Genomic DNA, 8,475 nt, shown 5'->3' with positions numbered 1-8,475 from the left:
AATGAAGCCTTGCGGCTGCTGCATGTAGATATCTTCACTAAGATCTCCATTCAGGAACGCTATTTTGACATCCATTTGCCAAATCTCGTAATCATGGTACGCTGCTATAGCTAGCAGGATCCTAATGGATTTAAGCATGGCCACCGGCGAAAAGGTTTCGTCATAGTCGATGCCTTCTTTCTGAGTATACCCTTTCGCCACCAAACGAGCTTTAAAGGTCTCAATCCTGCCATCGGGGCCCTTCTTCCTCTTGTAGATCCATTTGCAACCAATTGCTTTTACCCCAGAGGGCGGATTCACCAGAGTCCAGACTCCATTGGTTTCCATTGAGTCCATTTCAGCTCTCATGGCCTCCACCCACTTCTGGGAGTCTATGTCTAACATAGCTTCCGCGTAAGTCACGGGATCCTCTTCACTAGTCAAGGCTTCCACCAAGTAACTATCCTGGTCATAACCATATCGGACTGGTGGTCTGGATACCCGGGTGGACCTTCTAGGTTGGTCATTACCTGGAACTTGTGGGATATCTCCCACTGCTCCTGAGCTCTCCTCATCAAGAACTATTTCCTGACGATGGGTGTCCTAGATGTAATCAGTTTCTAAGAATTGGGCATTTCGACTGCAGAACACTTTCTGCTCACTTGGGTCATAGAATAGATAACCCACCGAATCCTTTGGGTAGCCTATAAACAGGCAACGGCTGGTTTTAGATTCCAACTTGTCCGCACTTGTTCTTTTAACATGTGCAGGACAACCCCAAATCTTCAAGTGTCTTACACTTGGCTTCCTTCCGGTCCAAAGCTCATATGGAGTTTTCGGAACTGATTTGGTTGGAATCCGATTCAGCACGTAGATAGCAGTCTCTAATGCGTATCCCCAAAAGGATGTGGGTAGTTCTGAGCGTACGAGAAGTGACCGGACCATGTCCAACAAGGTCCTATTCCTCCTCTCTGAAACACCATTGAGTTGAGGTGTAGCAGGAGGAGCTAGTTGTGACACTATCCCATTGGCCTTTAAGTAGTCCCTGAATTCGTCAGAGAGATACTCGCCACCTCGATCTGATCGAAGGGCCTTAATTTCTCTCCCTAACTGTTTCTCGACTTCCTGTCTGAATTCTTTGAACTTTTAAAATGATTCAGACTTATGTCTCATTAGGTACACGTAACCATATCGTGAAAAATCATCTGTAAAGGTGATGAAGTACACATGTTGATTCCATGTCCTAACACTCAGGGGACCACATACATCAGTATGTATTAGGTCAAGTGTGCTTGCAGATCTTTCAGGCTTACCGTCAAATGGCCGCTTAGTCATCTTACCTTGGAGGCAAGGTTCACAAGTGGGAAGATTTTCTACGGTTAGAAAATCCAAAGGACCATCCTTTACCAGCCTTGTGATTCGATCAATACCGATATGGCCAAGTCGGTAATGCCAGAGGCACGTGGGACTTACTATATTACGATTCCTTTTCTTGGGATTTTTGACCGACGTAGTTTCGGTTAAGTTAGTTTCCAAAGAAGGATGCAGAACATAGAGACCGTTCTCTAGTTCCCCGCATGCGATGAATTTATTATTCCGTTTAACAGTAATGATATTACTAAAGTAAACAGTATATCCATCAGCACACAATTTTGAAACAGAAATTAAATTCCTTCTCAAGTTCTGTACATAAAGACAATCTTTAAGTACAAGGACTCCTTCTTTAAAAACTAATTCTACGGTTCCTATTGCCGCAGCTGCAACACTTGCAGTCGTTCCCAAGAAGAGTGTCACTTCACCTTCACTCAATCTTCTGCTAACTTTGAACCCCTGCAGTGAGTTACACGCATGAGTTGAAGCCCCGGAGTCAACACACCAGGACACAGAAGTAACTAACATATTAGTTTCTATGACACAAGTTTCGATATTACCTTTCTTAGATTCCAGGTAGGCAGGACAGTTCCTCTTCCAGTGGCCGGTCTACTTGCAGAAGTGACAGACATCAGATGCCTTGTTCTTCTTCTTCTTCTTAGGTTTGGTAGCTTTCTTCTGAGGCTTCTTTGCCTTTCTCTTTTTCTTGCCTGATTTGTTAGCTTCAGCAAGCATAACCACAGGCTCATCCTTCTTGAGTAAATCCTCGGCCCTCTGCAACATATTGCTGAGTTCCTGGACGCTGACATTCAGCTTATTCATATTGTAGTTCATAGTGAACGCATTAAAGGAAGAGGGCAAAGAATTCAGGATGGCATCCACTTGTGTGCCAAGATCTTGCCCGGATCCAAGAGCTTCAAGTTCATTAATGTATCCCATCATCCGAAGACAATGGTCATGAACTTTCTGCCCTTTGGTCATCTGCGCAGTCATGAACAATTTCAGGACCTTCTGTCGAGTAGAACGGTTCTGCTTTTCATACATTGTCCTTAGACTGTCCAATATGTCCTTGGCTAGTTCGATCTGATCGAACTGCCTCTGTATTGAGTTGTCTAATGAGGCAATGACAAAGCAGCGGGCTAGGGAGTTCTTATCCTCCCAATCTTGGTAGTCCCTCCTACGGGCCTCAGAAGCCCTATCACCCGGACGTTCCGGGGCAGGATTTTTCACTACCTTGTCTAACTTTTCAGAAGTTAGGACCAGCATAAGATTTCTGTACCAGTCGGCATAGTTTGGGCCCTTAAGCTTGTTATCGTCTAGAAGCTTTGCAAATTGACCGTTTGCCATTTTCTGATAAAACAACAAAATCATTAGTCCACAACCTTAGTTTGATTCATGTTTACCTACATAGATATGGCTTTTAATCTATGTTCCATTCCCATTTGTTCATCTCTGAGATTTCCCTCCTATCTCAGTGACGGAGACGACGAAATGTCTCTGGAAATGTGGGAAATCACATGGGGTGCGTGAAGCCAACTGTTTCAGCTGCATAACCCCACCACCTTTCTGTGACGGATCATATCCACTCATCAAATGAGTTTCCCTTTGGCCTCTGTCAGACAAGGTTCAGAGCCGTTTTCAGGTAAACCCTTCTGTCCAGTGAGTGCACACCCATCATATTCAGGTTACGCCAAGGTACCGTGAGAGAGTTCCCATTTTCTGGTGAAGCCCCTCCCACATCGGTCTATGACGCCCCTATCATCTTATGAAACACTCTAACAGATCCAACAGCAAATGGATAGCCCAATTTTATGGTGCGTTTCCTCATTACTGATGGACCCATCATTGTGCTAATGACGGAAGGCCTTTAGAGAGTCCATCATATGGATCTCCCTATCACTTGCATTCATATTTGCTGGAGGGAACAAATTACGCCCTAGTTCTAATTTAGGTCAAACCAAAGTGGCTCCCACTGACTTTCATAAAGTCAGATTTCTGGTGGGCCTTAATCGGCTAGGGGTTCCGTACGCATCCCTTTTTCAGGGTTGTGGGGCCCACCAGGCAAAGAGGGGGTCATCCAATGACCTTCAGGGACACCATGGCAATGATGTGCATTCAGCCATGGTGTGCGCAAGAGCCACTAACGAGTCATCACGGGCCAAGTACTTATGGCCCATGGTCGCAGCACCTCAAACATCCAAACATCACATGTAAAGGAGGAATTGATCCAATCAATTAATTGCTGTAAAGCCCATTCAACGGCCCATTTAAAAAAAACAAGTCATTAACGATTAATGTCCACTAGGTGTATGGGCTGAATCGCAGATAGCAGTTCGGCCCATACAGCTTATTTCACAATAATGGGCTTTTGCAGTTTTAACCCTTTAAAACTGGGCTTTACAGGTGGGCCGAATTAATCCCTGTAATTGAACATCAGATTTGGAACAATAGGTGTGAGACAATTGGACTGAAAACAGCCCCCTTCGAACCCCAGATTCGGTCCAAACAGTTTTGGTCCAATCTAGTCCGAAATGGTCCAAAACTGATTTTCAATTCAAGAATTAATTATTGAAAGATCTGAAATTAATAGTTTTGATTTCAAACAAACACAAAACAATTATGGACTGTTCGCACCACCTGCAAAACAGAGGTTAATCACAAGGGTTGCAGTTTCACAAACTGCAAATCGCAGAAAGCGATTTCTCCAACTGCAAATCTCCTGTCGCCGCCTTCTTCTTTCTTCTTCTTTAATCAAGAAAAATAAAACAGAAAACCTATTTCTATTAATTACATCCTTGATCAAATCCTATACATTCAGTCTAAAATAAAAAAAAAATTATTTACAGACCGAATTAAATGAAATAAATAAAAAGAAAAGAAAAAGGGTGCGCAGACCATCTGCGCTAAATCTGCACTGCGATCTCCAGGTTCGAACAGTCCATTAAATCAAAATATATAAAGAACAATTCTAAATAAATTTTGGATTTAATAAAAATTAATTTCAGATCAATCGCCCTAAACAAGAAACAGTTTCTTGAAAAAGAAAACAATCTGCGCAAATCTTGAAAGAACACATTCTATCCATCTACGCAGGGTCAGATATGATTTTCTTTTGGTTCAAGATTCGAACCTGTGGCTCTGATACCACTGAAAGAATGGTAGGATCCATCTAATGGACGCCATAAAGGTTGCGGAATGGGTGGGCGAATTTCAAAAATTTCCTACCTTCTCCCAACTGGGAATCATATTCCCTAAATTTAGAATACAATATTCAAGGATCTACTTGAACCCTAATCAAACCAGATCTATACCAAAAGATAAATGGGAGGATTATACCTGATTCGGAGAAGCAGTATCTCCCAAAGTTGGGGTTCACGCCCAAAGAATGCTCCAAGATCTGTCCCTGCTGAAGATGACACAGCTGTGGATGGAACAGAACCAGCAGGGTGCGTCCTACACACTGGATCCTTCACAAGAATCCCCTGGATGTACTGAACACTGAATTCTTTCAGTCTTTCTTGCAAGACTGATGTCAAGAACTGGTTTCTTGACTTTCTTTTCTGCAAAGATCGTATCATGCAATATTGCAGATGGCGGCAGCAGGAGGAGATCTCCAGAAAACGAAAAAGGCTGAACTATTTTTCTTTTCTGGAGAGTATGAGATCTAATCTCAAATCGCAGGAACCCTTCTTGCGATTTTGCTTGGTTCGAAATCTGATATTTCTCCCTCTTAATTGGTTCGAAATCTCCTCCTTTCTTCTTGATTAAGAAATCTCCTCCTTAGGAGTTATCCCAATCCAAATCAGTATTTGGATAGGGGATGATCTTAATCCCTTTCCCAGATAGAGTTAGCTTACTCCTGATCTTATCAGGAGATTACCAGATTCAAATCTGATTTGAATTTGGTCTCTAAGAGTGGATAGAGCTAAGAGCCCAATCCTTTTACTAACTTCAATCTAAAATTCGCCCCCTGGATGGGTGATCATATCAGCCCACCTCGAAATGGGCTTTTGGCCCATTAAGTGTTCAGTGTTTAATTAGCTTCCAATCTGCTGCCCAGTTGGGCTTCTTTGTATGGCATGGGACCCAAGCATTGATCTACACACCAGCCACATGGGTTCGGCCCAGCCTTTAATACAAGGCCCAGCCGAATTCATTGAAAAACTCAATGAACCCCTTGAGTCCATCGTATGGACCCTATGGGCCCAACACTTACATTAAGTGGTCCCTGGGCCAAGCCATCTTATAAAAACCCAGGGACTGTGGGCAGGTGCAAGATTAGCCCATCAGGTATTATCCTAAATGGTCTTACACTTAACCTCTCAGCCCTTAATGATCAAGCACTGCCCGACAAGAGAGGACCTCTCCCTCGGCTGCAAGGAACAGTGCCGCACTCTCCTCTCACATGGATCCCGGGAATTAAAACCATTTGCAAACATTTTGAAACCGTACATATATATGTAAATATATTAATTTTGCAAAACAAAATTCCAACGATTGAAATCAACTGCCGGCAGTTTGGTTTCCATCAGAGAGAGTGCATTCCCGATCATTACCCTTTGTCCGACAATGTGGCTGATTCTGTCACTATGACCACCCACTCAGATGAATTCTCAAACTGCCCCAACATACCCAGGTTTTGATCCCCACTAAGGATCTCACTGATTGGCATATCAAAGGCAGCCTGATCCAGCACCTAGTGAAGTGTCGTAATCGAGTCTAGGGGTCAGGTGTAACTTTCCAGTTTTGCCCATCTATTTCCAAGGTCCAGGGCAAGACTGGAAATTTGGTCCGGTTCAAGGATTCAAGTAATCCCATACTGCATGTGCCTTGGGTCTTACCCTGATGGCTGAGACTGGCCATCCCAACACTTGGTGGCACACCAGCATCAGCCTTGGTAGGATAAATCTCCCCAGACTTATCCAATGGCTGTGAACATTTAAAACTAACATGAGTCTCTACAAATGTCCAGTTTTAGGGTTTTACACAGAATTAAACCAAACAACATGAATCAAACATGCACTTTATTTATTTCCACTAAATAACAAAAGTACATCAAATTAGATTGAAGCTAAGGGCATACATAAACTGTCTAACAGGATGCTGTGGAGGAGGAGAAGCCTGACTCCCTAGAGGAGAGCGACGAGGACGTAGAAGTGGTGGGACCTTGAGGCTGGTTGCTCTTTTTCTTCTTCTTCAGAAATGAATCTTTGAAGTGGTTGTCCCCAGGTGGCTGAACCCAGTTCTCTTTTTTCTTTTTGTCTTGATGTACTCTCCCAGGCTGTTAGGCCAGTTTTTCTTTTTAGAACTAGTAATGAAATGTTCCTCTCTTTTTTTTGCTAACTGTTGTGCGATTTACTCTTTTGCCGAAGTGACTATTTCACTCGAACTATTAGAGCTAAGTACCCGAAGTGGGGTTTCTCAACTATCGTCACCTCGAGTTATTTCCCCGTACTTAGTAGGGGTGATTTTATAATGTACACCGAGGTGATCAACATAGTGAGAATATGACCGACCTGTATGCACTTGGGTTACTTAAGTTGACATCGGTTGGGTCTAACTTGTATATTGAGGTGAGCTATGCATCGTTGAGTTCACACCCGAGCTGCTTGCGCCTTTGGTGTTAATACTTAGCCAATGCCGATGAAGCGGTTAGGTCTTATACGGTGTCGAGGTCTTTGTTAGCTCGGAGTTTTAGCCCTTAGGCTGGGGGAGTAACTTATGGTCCACTCTCCTAGAGTTCACCCATGCCATAGATGCAACTGGGTCTTATAGTGCCGAGGTCTTCGTTAGCTTGCCATTTTGGTCCTTAGGCTCTGGTAGCGACTACAGTCCACCCCCTTCTGGAGTTCACCCATGCCATAGAGGCGACTAGGTCTTATAGTGTCGAGGTCTTCATTAGCTCGACATTTTAGCCCTTAGGTTAGGGGAGTGACTTATGATCCACTCTCCTAGAGGTCACCCATGCCATAGAGGCAACTGGGTCTTATAGTGCCGAAGTCTTTTGTTAGCTCAGCATATTGGCCCTTAGGTTCGGAGAGCGACTTGTAGTCCACTCAACTCGGTGTTTATAGGTAATACTGCCTTAAGTTGACAATATTCCATGCCCGAGGTACTTGTTTCCCTTCTAGGGTTTCGAGCTCATACGTTCCTTCCCCGAGCACCCGCTTTACTCGGTAGGGTCCTTCCCAATTTGGCCTGAGCTTACCAACACCAGGGTCAGGCACCATAACTTTGCGAAGAATCAGGTCTTCGACACGGAGGTTCCACTTCTTGACCCTATCATTATAGTACCGAGCTACTCTCTTCTGGTAGGCCACAGTTCTAATGTATACGAGGTCCCGTGCCTCGTCGAGTAGGTCGAGGTTGGTGTGTAGCTAATTTTCGTTTGTTTTGTCATCATACACTTCTAGACGTAGCGTGGGAACCTCGATCTCGGCTGGGATGACTGCCTCTGTGCCATAAGTGAGGTTGAAGGGAGTCTCGCCTGTTGCAGTCTTTACCGTGGTCCAATAAGCCCATAGTACACTAGGTAGCTCGTCTACCCATAGTCCCTTAGCTCGGTCGAGGCGTGTCTTCAGTCCACGGAGAATGACTCTGTTCATGACCTCCGCTTGACCGTTTGCTTGAGGGTGCGCCACCGAGGTGAAATTTTGTTGAATTCCCATATCTTTGCACTAGTTATAGAATTTGATATCCTCGAACTGCTTACCATTGTCAGAGATCAGTACTCGGGGTAGTCCAAAACGGTGCACTATATTCTTCCAGAAGAAGTTCTGCACATTCCACGCTGTAATCGTTGTGAGAGGTTCAACTTCTACCCACTTAGTGAAATAATCAACTGCCACCACTAAGAACCTCCTCTGCCCTGTCGCTGGCGGAAATGGTCCGAGTATATCGATCCCCCACTATGCGAAAGGCCACGGGCTGGTGAGATACTTCAGGTCGGCGGCAGGCTGGTGGTGGATGTTGGCGTGCTTCTGGCACTTGTCACATCTTCTAACGAGCTCGATTGCATCTGCCTTCATCATTGGCTAGTAATATCCCTATCGTAGTGCTTTCTAGGCGAGCGCCCTGCCCCCCAAGTGTCCACCGCACAAGCCGCCATGAGTGTCACGGAGCACG

This window comes from Nelumbo nucifera, chromosome 1 (genome assembly GCF_055504915.1).
Source record: "Nelumbo nucifera cultivar China Antique chromosome 1, China Antique-T2T, whole genome shotgun sequence".
NCBI classification, from domain to species: domain Eukaryota; kingdom Viridiplantae; phylum Streptophyta; class Magnoliopsida; order Proteales; family Nelumbonaceae; genus Nelumbo; species Nelumbo nucifera.
This window is presented reverse-complemented; position numbering follows the sequence as displayed.